Here is an 18205-nt window from a genome sequence, read left to right on the forward strand (position 1 = left end):
TCTCCTGGACCCAACCTCTGCTTTGCCAGACCACGTCATTGATCTTCTCCTAGGCCCGACTTCTGCCTTGCCACTGCTCCTGGATTGCCGCCTGCCCTGACTTCGGCTTGTTCTATGACGCTTCTCTAGTCTTGGTCTTGGATGTGGCCTTTCAGGCTTCGGCTTGTTCTTGCTCGGGCACCCCCTGTCTAACTTTGGTTCCTTTTGGCGCCTGGGTCTTCGGGACTCCACCTCATCCAGCACAAACTCCTCAGTTCTACAGTTGCTGTCTCTGGGCTGACCTCTTCATCTTCTCCTCGACGTCTGCATACAGAGGCCCACCTAATCCAGCCGGCCCCGGAACCCAAAGGTTCAACCCGCGGGGAACGAGGGCTGGTATTGGCGAAGCTCCAGCCTGCCGACGGTGGGGACTCATAGGATCCCTCCTACAGGTAGCGTCAACCCCACCTCGGCCCAAGGGTCCACCTCCTGTGCAACACATAAGCAACTGGGTCAATCCCTGTGGAAAACTTAGATGAGGAGCATGCAGCAAATGGGAAAGATTTCAGTTATCCTGGATGGGTGGAATAGCTGTGATTAAGATGAACTATCTCCCCAGGCTGAGCTACCTGTTCCAGGCATTACCCTGTGTTATTTCTGATGCTTGCCTTAAAGCTTCACAAAAGCAGATTTTCTTTTTCATATGGAAAAGGCATCCTCTTAGAATTGCTAGAAGGGTTCTTCACCAAGCCAAAATTGTAGGTGGTCTTAGTGTACTTAACATTCTGAAGTATTATGTAGCCTCCCAACTGCAGATGGTGGTGGAGTGCCATGCTCTATTGAATAAGCAGTGGATGGACATTGCACAAAGTTTATTAGGCTCCATCCCCCTCTTTAGCTCATTCTGGGGATGAAAACTATCAAATATTAGAGCATTGACCATACTTCCTTCTTTAAGGTGTACTTTTACAATATGGTGTTACGTGGATCGGTGGACCCTTGCCGAGACGAGGTTAGTGTCACCTATAGGGGGAGGCCCCAATAGGACCTCATCTTCGGGAGGCAGATGCAGGTGATGGAGACCCAACTGGACCTTCACCTATACCAGCCCACGTTCCCTGCAGGTTTAGCCCTTGGGTACCGGGGCCGGCAGGACTTAGGCGCGGCTCTCAGATGAAGACAATCCTTCAAGACAAGAGGCTGAGGCAAGTCAGGCATTACAGGGGTCAAGGCTGGTAGCAGGCAGGAGAATCCAAAAATGGGCCAGAGGTCGAGGCAGGCGGCTAACCAGAAGAGTCAATGAGTGAGCAGATGGTCAGGGCAGGCAGCAGACGAAGCAGAATCCAGGGACGAACTGAATCAAAAACCAGAAGAACCAACTGTGGGGATGAGGAGCGGAGACCGGAGGGGGACCAGGACCAGGAACAGACGAGGCAGGATCAGGAACAGGCAAAGCAGGATCAGGAACAGCTGTCGCAGGATCAGGAACAGATAAGGCAGGATCGGTGACAGACGAAGCAACCAGTGGCTCTAAGGCAGAACGAGACCTGTTGCCGAGGCATCTACCGCTTGCTAGGGACAGGATTAAATAGGCCCCTGGCTGCCACGGCATCACTGAGGGTCATGGCATTTTCTGCCGTTGGCCCTTTAAAAGTGGAGAAGCGGTGCGCACGCTCGCCTAGGGGGCTGGGTGCGGACCGCGTGTTGGTCGGCGTCCCTGCCGCATGGCAGGAGCAGGACTGGAGGAGGCCTCCTGGGAACGCTGGCGGGGATTACTCGCCATAACGAGAGAGCCCCCAGAGGTCCCTGGAGTGGCGGTAGGCGGCGCAGAACATCTGGCAGTGCAGTGGATAACAGTATCCCTCTTTTAAGCCCTCTTCCTGAGGGTCTGCGCTTCTGGAGGTGGGTAGCATGGAATTGTCATACGAAATTCTTGTCCAATATATGGGATGCGGGCTCCCAAGTGTTCTCCTCCGGACCAAAGTTTTGCCAGGAGATGAGGTATTCCCAATGCCCACGTCTTTGTCGGACATCTAGAATCTCTTCGACTTGGAAGATCTGGTCAGATTAGGCCGAAATCTTGGCGGATTCCGGGGTCTTACACGATAGCCATGGAAGGATGAAGGGTTTAAGTAAGGAAACATGGAACACATTGTGGATCTTGAGGGACGTTGGCAACCATAGTTGGTAGGAGACTGGCCCCACTCAACGGGCGACTGAGAAGGGACTGATATAGCATGGTGCTAGCCTCATGGAGGGAACTCTGAGGTGGATGTGACATGTGCTAAGCCAGACTTTTTCCCCTGGTTTGAATTGGGGGGCTGAACATCTGAGGCGGTTGGTTACCTTCTTTGTACAGAGTTCTGCTTCCTGGATTAGGCTTGTGGTCTGCTGCCAGAGGTTTTGAACTGCCCTGACCATTAACTGGGCAGCTGGGGAGGCAACTGAGAGAGGTAAGGGAAGTGATGGTACTGGTTGCCTTCCATAGACAAGCAAAAAGGGAGAAGAGCTGGTGGCTGAGTTAATGTGAGAATTGAGAGAGAACTCGGCCCATGGGAGTAACTCTGCCCAGTTATCTTGGTGGGCATTGACGAAGGCTCGTAAGAAGGTCTTGAGTGTGCGATTGGTCCTCTCATCTTGTCCATTCGCCTGGGGTGATATGCACTTGTGAACCCCAGGCGGACGTTGAATTTTTGGCAGAGTGAACGCCAGTACTTAGCTGAAAACTGCACTCCACAACCAGAAAGGATGTGATGTGGAAGACCATGTAATCGAAAAATGTAGGTGGTAAAGAGGCAGGCCAGTTCCGGTGCAGAGGGGAGACCTGGAAGCGCCAAGAATTGGGCCATTTTCAAGAATCCTGTCTAGTACCACCCAAATAACACTGCAGCCATTAGAACTCTGAAGGTCCACCATAAAATTGGTGGACAGGTGAGTCCATGGTTGTTTGGGGGCTGGCAACGGCTGTAACAGCCCCCAAGGCCATCCCACCCCTGGCTTGTGCTGGGCACAGGTGGGACAGGATTCCACATAGGCTTTGATATTGTGTGCCACCAGTAATAGTGCCTGAGAAGGTCTAAGGTGCGGAGCTGGCTGGGGTGTCCTGCCACGTATGAGTTGTGGGCCCACGCGAGGACCTTCTGTCGGAGCCTTGTGGGGACGACTGTTTTCCTGGGAGGTGCTGTCTGAGAGACAGCCAAGAGGATCTTAGCAGGGTCTATAATGTGTGCTGGTGGATCAGGCATGTTTTCTGCCTCGAAAGATTGGGACAGAGCATCAGCCCGGGAATTCTTCACGGCCGGGCGGTAGCGGAGCTCTTAATCAAAGCGGGTGAAAAAGAGTGACCATCGGGCCTGGCTTGTGTTGAGGTGTTGGGCCTGATGGAGGTACTCCAGGTTCTTGTGGTCAGTGAATATGGTAATACGGTGATGCGCCCCCTCCAACCAGTGACGCCATTCGTCGAGGGCCAACTTTATGGCAAGTAGTTCTTTGTCCCCGATACTATAATTTCGCTCGGCAGGAGTGAATTTGCGGGAGAAGAATGAACAGGGATGAAGAGTTCCAGAGTGGGTTACTTGGCTTAAAACTGCCCCTACCCCTATGGAGGAGGCGTCGACCTCTAGGGTGAAGGGGCGATCCGGGTCCAGGTGTCTTAGGCAGGGCTCCCGGAGGAAAGATTGTTTGAGGTCAGAAAAGGTGAAAACCACTTCGGGTGACCAGTTCCTGGCATCGGCCCCCTTCCGAGTGAGTGCAGTTAGAGGAGCCACGAGCTGAGAGTATTGTGGGATGAACTGGTGATAAAAATTCACAAATCCAAGAAATCTCTGGAGTCCATGTAAGGTCAAGCCCATTCCTGGATGCTACGCACCTTCTCGGGATCCATCCGAAAGCCTTGGCTGGAAACAATGTATCCCAAAAAGGGTAGGCTTTCCTGCTTGAAGAAACATTTCTCAAGTTTCGCGTACAGTCGGTGTTCATGGAGTTGTTGCAGGACTACCTGCACATGTTGGCGATGGGTCTGGAGATTTGGAGAGAAGACAAGAATATCGTCAAGATAGACTACCACTGAGACATACAGGAGGTCACGAAAGATCTTGTTCATCATATGCTGGAAAACTGCGGGAGCACTGCAGAGACCAAACGGCATTACGAGGTACTCATAATGGCCATCCCGGGTGTTGAAGGTCGTCTTCCATTCGTCTCCCAGCTGGATGCAGTTGAGATTGTAGGCTCCGCACAGGTACAGCTTTGAGAAGACCTTGGCACTCCTGAGGCGATCCAACAGCTCCAAGATGAGTGGCAAGGGATACCTATCTTTCTTTGTGATAGCGTTTAAGCTACAGTAATCTATACAAGGGCATAAGGTCCCATCCTTCTTGGCCACGAAGAAAAACCCCGCCCCTGCCGGTGAGGTGGAAGATTGAATAAACTCCTTGGCGAGGTTCTCTTGGATGTATTGCAACATCGCCGCAGATTCTGGAGGGGAAAGGGGGTACACCCTGCCCTGTGGGGGAAAGGTCCTGGGGAGAAGGCTGATGGCGCAGTCAAAGTGTTGATGCTCTGGCAAGATTTCTGCTTTGCTTTTGGAAAAAACATCCTCGAAGTCCTGGTATTGAGGTGGGAGGCTCAGAGGGGTGGTGACTAGGGGAATGGTTGATGCAGGTGGAACCCATCTGAGACAACCCTCGAAACAGTGTGGGCCCCCAAATGGTAAACTGGAGGATTCCCCTGTCAAACTGGGGTGAATGCAACTGGAGCCAGGGCAACCTCAGGACTATTGGGTGCACAGCTTTCTCTAGGACATAAAAAGTGATGTGCTCCTCGTGCAGAAGACCCGTATGGAGGTGTAGAGGATTGGTAGTATACCCGATGTGTCCTGGCAAGGGTTTCCCATAGATGGAGGAGATATACAGGGGCCAATCACAGGCGCTGGTGGGCAGTTGAAGTTTCTTTACTAGGGCACGGGCAATAAAATTCCCTTCGGCCCCAGAATCCACCAGGGCTAATGTGGAAAATTCTCGACCTTCCTCCACAATAGATACTAGGAGTGTCAGTATGGGGGCTGTGTCGGTGCAGCTTAGGAGCGTGTCCCCTCTGGCACCTAGGTTGGTCTGTTTCCTGGCTTCTGTGGGCAGCGATCCACCAGATGCCCCCTCTCACCACAGAAGAAGCAGAGACCAAGGCGTCGGCGGTAGAGTTTCTCCTCGGCCGAAATACGGGTACGGCCCAGCTGCATGGGTTCCACTGGATGTACGGTGATGGTGGTTTCCTGAGCCGTTGGGAGAAGTGGTTGAGAAAAGGTAGGTGCCAGGGCACATGCCTGAAAGGATCCCGAAGTTCCCGGGATCCAGTCGATCCGGCCTGTTAAATCAATCAGGGCATCTAGCGACTCTGGTAGATCTCTCACAGTGAGCTCATCTTTTATTCGCAGGGACAGGCCTTCAAGGAAAAATAGCACAGAGGCTGTCCTCTCACCAATTTAATTCGGACGCCAGCGTGCGAAACTTGAAGGCGTAGTCGAACAGGGACCCTTGGCGGAGGTGGAGCAAATCTGAGCTCAAGGTAGCCGAACGTCCAGGCTCTTCAAACACTTGCCTTAAAGGCTTGTAAAAACAACTGGATATCCTGGAGAAGTGGCTCTCCCTGCTCCCAGAGGGGTGAAGCCCATTCCAAGGCCCTCCCATCCAGGAGGGAAATAATGAAGGTAGTCTTCATGTTATCAGTGGGGAACTGAGCAGGCTGCAGGGAAAAATGCATCTGGCATTGATTCAAAAATCCCTGGCAGAGTTTGGGGTCACTTGCGAATTGAGGCTGAACCGGTAACCGTGCAGGGGCTGCCACTGCCCGGGACTAGGTGGCGTAGAATGGGACTGGCTCATGGAGGTGGTCAGGGCGTCAAGGCGAGCGCTGAGCCGGTCCATGGTAGCTGCAACCATCTCGAGGTTTTGCTGCTGTTGCTGGAGCTTCTGTGCCAGGCCAGGGATGGCCTGAAGCCCGGAGAGATCCTCTGGGTCCATGGCCTCAGCAAACTGTTATGCGGAGCGGTGGACCCTTACCGAGATGAGGTTGGTGCCACCTATAGGGGGAGGCCCCGAAAGGTCCTCATTGTCGGGAGGTGGATGCAAGCGATGGAGACCCAACCGGATCCTCACCTCCTCATGGGAGGCTTCTAGGAAAAGTAAAAAGTCATGGGATAGATGGCGATGTCCTTTCATGGATTACAAACTGGCTAAAAGACAGGAAACAGAGAGTAGGACTAAATGGACAATTTTCTCAGTGGAAGGGAGTGGGCAGTGGAGTGCCTCAGGGATCTGAATTGGGACCCGTACTTTTCAATATATTTATAAATGATCTGGAAAGAAATACGATGAGTGAGGTAATCAAATTTGCAGATAATACAAAATTAGTCAGAGTAGTTAAATCACAAGTGAATTCTGATAAATTGCAGGAGGATCTTGTGAGACTGGAAAATTGGGCATCCAAATGGCAGATGAAATTTAATGTGGATAAGTGCAAGGTGATGCATATAGGGAAAAATAACCCATGCTATAGTTACACAATGTTAGGTTCCATATTAGGCGCTAGCACCCAAGAAAAAGATCTAGGCGTCATAGTGGATAACACATTGAAATCGTTGGTTCAGTGTGCTGCGGCAGTCAAAAAAGCAAACAGAATGTTGGGAATTATTAGAAAGGGAATGGTGAATAAAACGGAAAATGTCATAATGCCTCTGTATCGCTCCATGGTGAGACCGCACCTTGAATGCTGTGTACAATTCATGTACACAGTACATGTAACTATAGCATAGGTTATTTTTCCCTATATGCATCACCTTGCACTTATCCACATTAAATTTCATCTGCCATTTGGATGCCCAATTTTCCAGTCTCACAAGATCCTCCTGCAATTTATCAGAATTCACTTGTGATTTAACTACTCTGACTAATTTTGTATTATCTGCAAATTTGATTACCTCACTCGTCGTATTCCTTTCCAGATCATTTATAAATATATATTGAAAATCAAAGGTCCCAGGTATTCCACTGCCCACCCCCCCGGCTGAGAAAATTATACATTTAATCCTACTCTCTGTTTCCTGTCTTTTAGCCAGTTTGCAATCCATGAAAGGACATCGCCACCTATCCCATGACTTTTTACTTTTCCTAGAAGCCTCTCATGAGGAACTTTGTCAAACGCCTTCTGAAAATCCAAATACACTACATCTACAGGTTCACCTTTATCCACATGTTTATTAACTCCTTCAAAAAAGTGAAGCAGATTTGTGAGGCAAGACTTGCCCTGGGTAAAGCCATGCTGACTTTGTTCCATTAAACCATGTCTTTCTATATGTTCTGTGATTTTGATATTTAGAACACTTTCCACTATTTTTCCTGGCACTGAAGTCAGGCTAACCGGTCTGTAGTTTCCCGGATCGCCCCTGGAGCCCTTTTTAAATATTGGGGTTACATTAGCCACCCTCCAGTCTTCAGGTACAATCAAAGATAACTCTTTGATTGTGACTAAAATAGTCTTTTCCGAAGACAGGAGGAAGATTTCTAGATGGAAAATGTCTGCACTATTATACCGTGATAAAGAATTTGTAAGTTTACTTAAGGAGCAATGGGAGGAATAGCAAAGATTTTATTTTACTCAGGGGGTTGATCCTAGCACTTACTGGAATACTGCCATGGCAGTGCTGCAAGGGCAAATTATTGCCTTAAGTGCGAAAGCATCAAGAGCGCCCCAAACAGAAACTGGAGCTGTCAAAGAAAGTAGTAGAACTTAAAACGGTTATGTGTGCAGCAGCTCACAAGGGATCTTAGGCAGCAAACACTTACAGCATGTGGGGATTCAGATTCTCTTTTGGAATTTAAGGCAAAGCAAAATTTAGTCTTTTTTCAATTCAAATTGTCCAGTGGGGTAATAAGTCAGGGAAGCTGCTTGCCAACTTGCTTAAGAATAATAGGAAGAAAGCGTTTGTTAATGAATTGATATTTCAAAATAAAGAATATAAAGGTGATGTAAAGATAGTCCAGGTGCTTGAGAAATATCTTCAACAGTTATATACTGCCAACAACTGCTTGCCTGAAGAGTTGCAGGAATGTTTTCAACGTTTAGAATTATCACACATTTCCTCAAAAGAGAGGGAACTTTTAGAAATGCCTATTCAGGAATCTGAAGTCAGAGAAATCATGGTCTCATGGCAGTTGGGAAAATCTCCAGGGCCAGATGGCTTTGGCACAGAATTTTATAAAATATTAAAAGATAAAATTCTTACTCTGCTGAAAGATATGTTTAAAGCTGCACAAGAACATGGACAATTTGCGAGGGGAATAATCTGGCTACTAATGTGCTATTACAGAAACCTGGTAAGGATCTGCTTTACCCTGAGTCTTATAGACCTATATCACTACTTAACTAAGATATTAAAATTCTGGCATCTATTCTTGCCTGAAGAGTTAATAAACTGATTCTCTCACACTTGTTGCTCCAGATCAAACATGATTTATTTGGGCAGACAAACCTCTACCAATCTGTTGAAGGCACTTTTAACAATATTGGTTGCAAAAAAAGAACACAGAGAGGGGTTACTAGTAAGTCTAGATGCCGAAAAGGCCTTTGATAGGGTGGAGTGGTTGTATCTTTGGTGGGTTCTCAAGCAATATCATTTGGGGGACCAGTTTTTGAGTTGGGTGCAATTGTTGTATAATCAGCCAATGGCCCAAATAATGGTTAATATATGTTGTCTCAAGTTTTTCCCTGCAGAGGGGAACAAGGCAAGGCTTCCCTCTCTTGCCGCTGTTATATGTACTGGCTCTAGAGCCGTTGGCCATTAAGTTGTGGAGTCTGAACTGCTTCCAGGTTACCTCTTATAAGTGACGGCAACTTAAACTTAGTCTATTTGCAGATGATATGTTGTTGTTTGTAGGTAATCCTAGGGACAGTATTCATGACATTATTTGTACTACAGATCTGTTTGGTGTGTTCTTGAGTTTGAAGATAAATTATAATAAATCTGAGGCGTTTCCCCTTTATCCTGATTTAGTAGGAATGTGGAGAGAGGCCTTTCCGCTGAAATGGAATGTGGAAGCCATGAAGTACTTGGGTATTTGGTTTACACACTCAATTAAATATATGTATACTCTGAATGTCATAAATGTACTGAATAAAATGAAGTCCCTCCTCACAAATGGATGTCTATTTAAATAAGTGTGATGGGCTACTGAACAATAGTTAAAATGATTATTTTATCTAAAATTCTTTATAATTTACAAATGCTTGCATTTTTGGTGCGAAATGCAGACATTTCAATGTATAGCTCTATGATTTCAGATTTTATTTGGAGCAATAAGTGGGCAAGAATCAAGCTGGATGTTTTAATGGGTGGAAAAAAACAGGGGGGTTTGGATGTCCCAAATTGTGCATTTATAATGTTGCCTGTGTAATGTGCTACATACAAGATTGGGTTTCTGGCCATAATAAATATGATAATGAAGATCTACTGGAAGACTGGATTCGGCCACATAAACCCATTAACTTATTGCATTATTCTAAGGAGGCAATACATGCACTGCATCTCTCTACTTTTTGGGCAAGTGCACTAAGAAAAGTATGGAAATATGGAGAGGAAGAGATCGAAGGTCATGGCAGGCCTTTCCATTCTTATTCTTTGTGGGAAATAAGGGCTTTCCAGTGGATCTGGTTGGGTTCATCTTCCATCAATGGGCAGAGAAAGGGCTGTATTGTATCGGGCAGTTGGTAGACACAGAGTTGAAAGGATTATATTCTTTTCAGCAATTAAAAGACCAGTGAGACAAACCTAGATGTAACTTCTGCCATTATACTCTGCAAACCAGTCAAGGGAATGTAGATGCTGTAGTATTTACAGATGAGGATGAATCTTGTTTTGAAACCACAGCTAGGTTTAATCAAATAGATGTGTGGGTGCGACACCTGAAAGAACAACAAACGGTGTCTCATTTGGTAAAGGTGCTTAATTACTGGAATGTGGACCTGAGAATCATGATGGAAGAAGCAGACATTATGGAAGCATTTGCTGCAATTTATCGTTATTTAATCCCAGCTAATTTAAGAGAAATTCAGTTTAAATTGTGGCATCAGGTATATCTCACCAGATTAAAAGGAATGCAAAGGCATTTATGGGAGTCTCCTATGTGTTTAAAATGTCATATTCTTAATGGAGATTTGTGCCATATGCTTACAGGTTGTTGTTATATGTTATAGAGATGTGAATCGTGTCCTCGATCGTCTTAACGATCGATTTCGGCTGGGAGGGGGAGGGAATCGTATTGTTGCCGTTTGGGTGTGTAAAGTATCGTGAAAATCGTTAAAATCGTGAGCCGGCACACTAAAACCCCCTAAAACCCACCCCCGACCCTTTAAATTAAATCCCCCACCCTCCAGAACCCCCCCCCCAAATGCCTTAAATTACCTGGGGGTCCAGCGGCACACTAAAACACGGCACACTAAAACCCCCTAAAACCCACCCCGACCCTTTAAATTAAATCCCCCACCCTCCCGAACCCCCCCCCCAAATGCCTTAAATTACCTGGGGGTCCGTAGCGGCAGTCCGTAGCTTAAATTACCTCCGTAGCCTTAAATTACCTCCGTAGCGGCGGTCCGTAGCTAAATTGGGGGAAGGGGGAGAGCAGGAAACCGGCACACTAAATCGTGTAGTCTTCAGCCGGCGCCATTTTGCAAAATGGCCGCCGCAAAATGGCGGCGGCCATAGACCAAAACGATTCGACGCAGGAGGTCGTTCCGGACCCCCGCTGGACTTTTGGCAAGTCTTGTGGGGGTCAGGAGGCCCCCCCAAGCTGGCCAAAAGTTCCTGGGGGTCCAGCGGGGGTCCGGGAGCGATCTCCTGCCGCGAATCGTTTTCCGTACGGAAAATGGCGCCGGCAGGAGATCGACTGCAGGAGGTCGTTCAGCGGGCCCTCCCCCTTCCCCCGATTTACGATTTTTTGACGATAAATCGGGGGAATTGGTATTGTATCGTGGCCCTAACGATTTTTGACGATTTAAAATATATCGGACGATATTTTAAATCGTCAAAAAACGATTCACATCCCTAATATGTTACAAAACTTCTGGGGGCAGGTGCAAGGGTTTTTGGAACAAATATTGAAACCCCCTAGCCAATGGGATGGCAAATTGGTGTATCTACATTTATTTAAGAGGAACGTTATATTGCCTAGTTAGGGGAGGGATGGAATTACTGCCGTTTCGATCATATTGGCCGTGGAATGATTCTGATGAGCCATCTTTCCAGATGTGGAAAACAATGATGCTACAGCAGGCTGCTCTGGAAAGGTTAAGAAAGAAGGCATTGCATGGGTAAAAGGTTCTGTTATTTCAGAGAGGCTATGGGAAGAAGTGCTGAAGTGAAATTAGCTATTTGGATATAAATAGATCCACCTCTGTTTCTTGATAAAAGACTGCCTTATTTTATCAGGTACGTGACTGGTGAGCGTGGATGGATGGAAGGAATGAGATAAAAAATATGTAAAACTGCTGAGATATCATATTGGTTATAGGGTCATATCATCAAGATATTCATTTGTTTGGTAATGATTCTGTTTGTAATGTTCACCATTTGTGTTATTAATAATTATGAATAAAAAAAAAATGAAGGAGGGAGCAAGGGGGTGGAGTGTCCTCAACAGTGCCTCTGAATGCTCCATCCTATCAAGCTCATCCACTTCTGGTTTTGCCCCATTGCAAATCTGTATTTGTAGTGTAAATTTCTCTAGGAAAGGCAGGATGAGAGGTCCATAGATGAGCAAAACCAGAACGGAATGGACCTGTCAGGGTTTACTTTGGTCAGGTGGTGACCCTAAATATAAGATTTCTAATCTTTCAGCTCTCCTCCCTATTGCCAAAAAGTCTCTGATTCCCCCAGCCCCGGGACAGAGGCTGCTGCTGCTTGCATTACCCTTATGCTATAATCCCCTCAGGCACCCTACTCAGATACAACTGCAGGAGGCTTAGATGGGAAGATTTAATCAGCTCTTAATTGGTACGTAGCTATCAACTTCTGGACTGTACCTCTTAAGGAAGTTATAATAGACTAGTGCTTATTTTTGTCATTGGTTTTGATTACTTTCTTACAGCTTTGAGGAGGACCTTGGGGGAAAGTAAGGGTTAGCTGTTAGTACAAATTCTGGTAAAAATCCAGAAAAGCTTAGTGGTATAGGATCCCGAAACTGGAGGGAATGGTACAGGGCAGGCCTATGGTGCATCAGCAGAATATGTGATGGGAGGTTGTCTCAGTAGTGCAGAGTATCAGCAGATGCTGCAAGAGAGGACTCTGCTGCTTTGTGGGTCTCAGTACTGTAGGAGGTGCTGCAGGGCAAGAGTGAGGTGCATTGGCAGAGCTGTATATGGGGGTCTCAATAGTGGAAGAGCAGGGGTTGCTGCAAGGCAGGCATGGAATGTATGGACAGCTTGTGTGAGGGTCTCAGTACTGAAATAGCAGGGGTGCAGCAGGGCAGGAGTGGATGCATAGACAGAGCTGTGTGTGTGGGTTCTAGCACTGGATAAGCAGGGGGTGCAGCAGGGCAAGAGTGAGGTGCATTGGCAGAGCTGTATATGGGTGTCTCAGTACTGGAATAGCAGGTGCTGCTGCAGGACAGGAGAGGGATGCATGGACGGAGCTGTGTATGGGGGTACTAGTACTGGATTAGCGGGGATGCAGCATGGCAGGCGTGAGGTGCATTGGCAGAGCTGATTGTGGGAGTCTCAGTACTGGAATAGCAGGGTTTACTGAAGGGCAGGTGCATTGGCAGAACTGTGTGTATATGTGTGTGAGGGTCTCTATTGGAATAGAGAAATGAGATATATTGGCAGTGTGTGTCGGGGGCAATCTCAGTAGTGAAATAGCAGAGGGTGCTGCAGGGCAGGAGTAAGATGCATGAGCAGAGCTGTATGTGAGGATCTCGGTACTGGAATAGCTGGGAGTGCTGCAGGGCAGGAGTAAGGTGCATTGGATAATAGGGTCACCATGAGCAGAGAGATACAGGCAAGGCAACCATTTTACAAAAGTTGCAGGGATACCATAGTGTTTCAAGGTCTCAAAGAGGTAGCCATGGTCAAAAGCCTTTTCCTGATCAAGAACGAGCAAATAAAAGGGAATCCATCGTCTCTCTCCCAGTGCCAAAAGCTTCTGCACACGGGCCAGATTGTTAGTGATCTGCCTGCCTTTTTTAGCACATGATTGTTCTGGGCAGATGAGGGATGGGGCTATTATGGAAAAGTGGTTCAACAGAACCTTGGCTAATATTTTGTAGTCACTGTTCAACAGAGAAATGGGCCTCCAGTTAGTCATAAGAACATAAGAACTTGCCATGCTGGGTCAGACCAAGGGTCCATCAAGCCCAGCATCCTGTTTCCAACAGAGGCCAAACCAGGCCACAAGAACCAGGCAATTACCCAAATACTAAGAAGATCCCATTCCCTAAGTCAATTTGATTAATAGCAGTTAATGGACTTCTCCAAGAGCTTATCCAAACCTTTTATAAACCCAGCTACATTAACTGCACTAACCATATTCTCTGGCAACAAATTCCAGAGCTTAATTTTGCATTGAGTGAAAAAGAATTTTCTCAGATTAGTCTTAAATGTGCTACTTGCTAACTTCACGGAGTGCCCCCTAGTCCTTCTATTATCCGAAAGAGTAAATAACCGATTCACATCTACCCGTTCTAGACCTCTCATGATTTTAAACATCTCTATCATATCCCCCCTCAGCCGTCTCTTCTCCAAGCTGAAAAGTCCTAACCTCTTTAGTCTTTCCTCATAGGGAAAATCATTTTAGTCGCCCTTCTCTGTACCTTCTCCATCGCAACTATATCTTTTTTGAGATGCGGCGACCAGAATTGTACACAGTATTCAAGGTGTGGTCTCACCATGGAGCTATACAGAGGCATTATGACATTTTCCATTTTATTAACCATTCCCTTACTAATAATTGCTAACATTCTGTTTGCTTTTTTGACTGCTGCAGCACACTGAACCGACGATTTCAAAGTATTATCCACTATGATGCCTAGATCTCTTTCCTGGGTGGTAGCTCCTAATATGGAACCTAACATTGTGTAACTACAGCAAGGGTTATTTTTCCCTATATGCAACACCTTGCACTTGTCCACATTAAATTTCATCTGCCATTTGGATGCCCAATCTTCCAGTCTCGCAAGGTCCTCCTGCAATGTATCACAATCCACTTGTGATTTAACTACTCTGAACAATTTTGTATCATCTGCAAATTTGATAACCTCACTCGTCGTATTCCTTTCCACATCATTTATAAATATACTGAAAAGCACCTGTCCAAGTACAGATCCCTGAGGCACTCCACTGTTTACCCTTTTCCACTGAGAAAATTGACCATTTAATCCTACTCTGTTTCCTGTCTTTTAACCAGTTTGAAATTCCCAAAAGGACATCGCCTCCTATCCCATGACTTTTTAGTTTTCTTAGAAGCCTCTCATGAGGGACTTTGTCAAATGCCTTCTGAAAATGCAAATACACCACATCTACTGGTTCACCTTTATCCACATGTTTATTAACCCCTTCAAAAAAATGAACCAGATTTGTTAGGCAAGATTTCCCTTGGGTAAATCCATGTTGACTGTGTTCCATTACACCATGTCTTTCTATCTGCTCTGTGATTTTGATCTTGAGAATAGTTTCCACTATTTTTCCCGGCACCGAATTCAGGCTCAGTGGTCTATAGTTTCCTGGATCGCCCCTGGGACCTTTTTAAATATTGGTGTTACACTGGCCACCATCCAGTCTTCAGGTACAATGGATGATTTTAATGATAGGTTACAAATTTTAAATAATAGATCTGAAACTTCATTTTTTAGTTCCTTCAGAATCCTAGGATGCATACCATCTGGTCCAGGTGATTTACTATTCTTTAGTTTGTCAATCTTGGCCTACTAAATCTTCCAGGTTCACAGTGATTTGGTTCAGTTCATCTGACTCATCACCCTTGAAAACCATCTCCGGAACAGGTATCTCCCCAACATCCTCATTAGTAAACACGGAAGCAAATAATTAATTTAGACTTTCTGCAATGGCCTTTATCTTCCCTAAGAGCCTCTTTAACCCCTCTGTCATCTAATGGTCCAACCGACTCCCTCATAGGTTTCTTGCTTTGGATATATTTTTAAAAGCTTTTATTATGAGTTTTTGCCTCTACGGCCAACTTAATTTCAAATTCTCTCTTTGCCTGTCTTATCAATGTTTTATACTTAATTTGACAATGCTTATGCTTTTTCCTATTTTCTTCTGTTGGATCCTTCTTCCAATTTTAAAAGGATTTTTTTTGGCTAAAATGGCCTCTTTCACCTCACCTTTTAACCATGCCGGTAATCATTTTGACTTCCTTCCACCTTTCTTAATGTGTGGAATACATATGGACTGCGCATCTAGGATTGTATTTTTAAACAATGTCCATGCCTGTTGAACAGGTGTTCTCTGTTCCTTTTCTTATACAGCATGATCAGAAGTGACTTCTGCAGAGACCCTTCCTTCAAGAAGAGGTTTTACTTGCTGGTCAGACCCTTAGCTACCATAAAATTCTGCAATTAGCCCATCGCTCCCTGGAGATCTTTTGCAGGTCCTGCAGGAGTAGTGTCACTGAGCTCTTGCTCTGTGATTGGGGCCATGAGGGGCTGGGACTCCAGTGCTGACAGTCGGGGCACAGGGATGGCTCCTAGGAAGGCCTGTATCTCCTGGGTTGGTATGTTGCATCCTTTGAACAGTCTTTGGGAGGATTCAGTTACGTATCCTACCATGCCTTCTGGAGATTTCTGCATGTTGCCCTCTGAATCCTGTAGCTGGGTGATTAGCTTGCTTTTAACTCTTTCCTTTAAGGACTCGTACAATTTCTATTTCTTCTCTTGTCCATGACTATCAGGGCTCTTTCTGTGATTGCGTGTAGTTTCCTCATCTCTACCTTAGTCTGGTTATACAGAAAGATGTTCCCATGTTTCCCACAGCTCCTGTCTGAGTGCATCCTGCTGAACCGCAGCCATAAGAAGGAACGAAGACCTTCTCTTTCCCTTCTGTACTCTCCAAGTAGCTTCTTCTTTGAAAAGAGACCGCAGGTGGTTTTTGGTCTCATCCCACCACTCCTGGATGGAGCTGTAGAGGGATGCTTGTGACTTCTGGTTTTCGTAAAGTTTTTCCACATTTTATTGTGTTTCTGGGTTTTACAGGGACTCATTGTTCAAACGCCAAGCTCCTCTCCCAAAATGGATGATTTCAGAGATGTTCAACAGGCACTTTACTGTACAGTGGTCAGAGAAGGCAGAGTGCAATCTGTACCTGGGCTGGGCAGACTGATGCTTGTGTGGTGGTCAATGTGGCTTTTTCATCTGCCACTGGTGAAGGTGTAACCTGGGTGTCTAGGAAGTGCTGGCGGTACACATCTATTAATTAGATTGATCTGTTTTATCATTGCTATGAAGGTGGAGCTTTAGGCTGTGAGCCTCGCTCTAGACTGCTCTCCACTCAGTTGAAGTCCTCACCAAAGCCCAGGAGCCTGGATGTTATGAGGAATGGCTTCACTGCCTGGAATAGCTCTTTCCTTTCTTCTTTGGTTTGGGGGCTGTAGATCCTGATCAAGCGCATATTCACTCCCTCCCACATCCATCAGGAGGCTTCCCCTGGACACAGCTCCAGCACTTTCACCACAGTGAACAGAATACGCATCCTGACCACGCTGAGAGGCCCACTCTCCACTCTCGCTTAGCGATGGAGATCTCTTTCAAGCTGCACAGTCTGGTCTCTTGCAGGAAGCATATGTCCATCTCTCTTTCCTCAGGCAGTCATACATCGCCTCCCGTGACTTACTTGTCTTAATACTGTTCACATTTCATGTGGCAATGGTAAGCGGAGGTAACTTTTCTGGTTGTGAAGCTGCCATATTTTACAGAGATATTTTATTTCTTCTTCATATTACTCTTTTTACCTACAACTTCATCCTCTGGTAAGGATAGGTGCCTCTTAAAGGCCACAGAAGGTATGTCCATATCCACACTCTCAAGTTCAGTGGTGACTACTATCGAGGGCTGTGAACCCTGAGTGTGCTCCTCGGTGTTGTCTTCAGAAGGGGAGGTTTTTTCAATCTGTAGTGACTCAAAACGATTAGAGGTAGAGATGAGACTTTCAGATGGCAGAGGGGTTTTATTGCTCTCTCTTTCCTTCTTTTCTGATGCCTGAGATTTTTCCTTCAAGGATTTCCTGGCCTACCTCTTCCCTTTTTTTGCTTTTATAAAGGAAGGGGTTCCAATCCCGTCAGACTGTCATAAGGAACAGGAAAATCACCCTAGGAGATACCAGGCTCTATTGTCTCAGGGGTTTCAAACTCTGTTATATCCTGGGAGTCTCCTTTTTCACCTGCATCAGTGCACTGGGAGGTTTCTGCTGCCATTTCCCCCTCTGAGTCATCTCCTTCTAGTCTCAGGATACTCATCTCCATACTAAATACTCATTTCCATACTAAATTGCGCGCACAGGAGAGTGGCCTGTGCGCACGTCGGGAGAGCTGGCGCTCGCCTCGGAGCGCCGGCTCTCCCGCAGGTTTTACTGTATCGGCCTGGACTTTGATCATGCTTTCTTTCTGAAAGTCCAGAGCCCCATGTGGGAATAGGCAGCACTGGAAACATTGTAAGAGGAGAGGAGGTTTAGACATGAAGAATGGAGGGCCGTGGGGCTTTTGGGATTGCATGAAGCACACTGGTATGATGCTTTTTCACCTTGGCAATGCTGAAAGAAATGAGTTCACACATAGGCCCTGAGACAAGCAATAGAGTTTCTATTAGGGTGATAGTGTCTAATGATCTGAAGTCGGCGAAACAATGTGACAAGGCGATAGCTAAAGCCAGAAGAATGCTGGGCTGCATAGAGAGAGGAATAACCAGTAAGAAAAAGGAGGTGATAATCCCCTTGTACGAGTCCTTGGTGAGGCCTCACCTGGAGTACTGTGTTCAGTTCTGGAGACCGTATCTCGGAAGGGACAGAGACAGGATGGAGGCGGTCCAGAGAAGGGCAACCAGAAAGGTGGAAGGTCTTTATCAAATGACTTACAAGAAGAGATTGAAGAATCTAAATATGTACGCCCTGGAGGAAAGGAGGAGCAGGGGTGATATGATACAGACTTTCAGATACTTGAAACTTTTTAATGATCCAA

General features: G+C 46.3%; 1 protein-coding gene across 2 annotated transcripts in view; it reads right to left on the bottom strand.

Annotated features, from left to right (window-relative positions):
• Positions 1–18205, bottom strand: part of CDK12 (cyclin dependent kinase 12) — a 169761-nt gene that overhangs the window by 19917 nt on the left and 131639 nt on the right. The window lies entirely within an intron of this gene.

Source organism: Rhinatrema bivittatum, chromosome 12, assembly GCF_901001135.1.
Source record: "Rhinatrema bivittatum chromosome 12, aRhiBiv1.1, whole genome shotgun sequence".
Lineage (NCBI taxonomy): Eukaryota > Metazoa > Chordata > Amphibia > Gymnophiona > Rhinatrematidae > Rhinatrema > Rhinatrema bivittatum.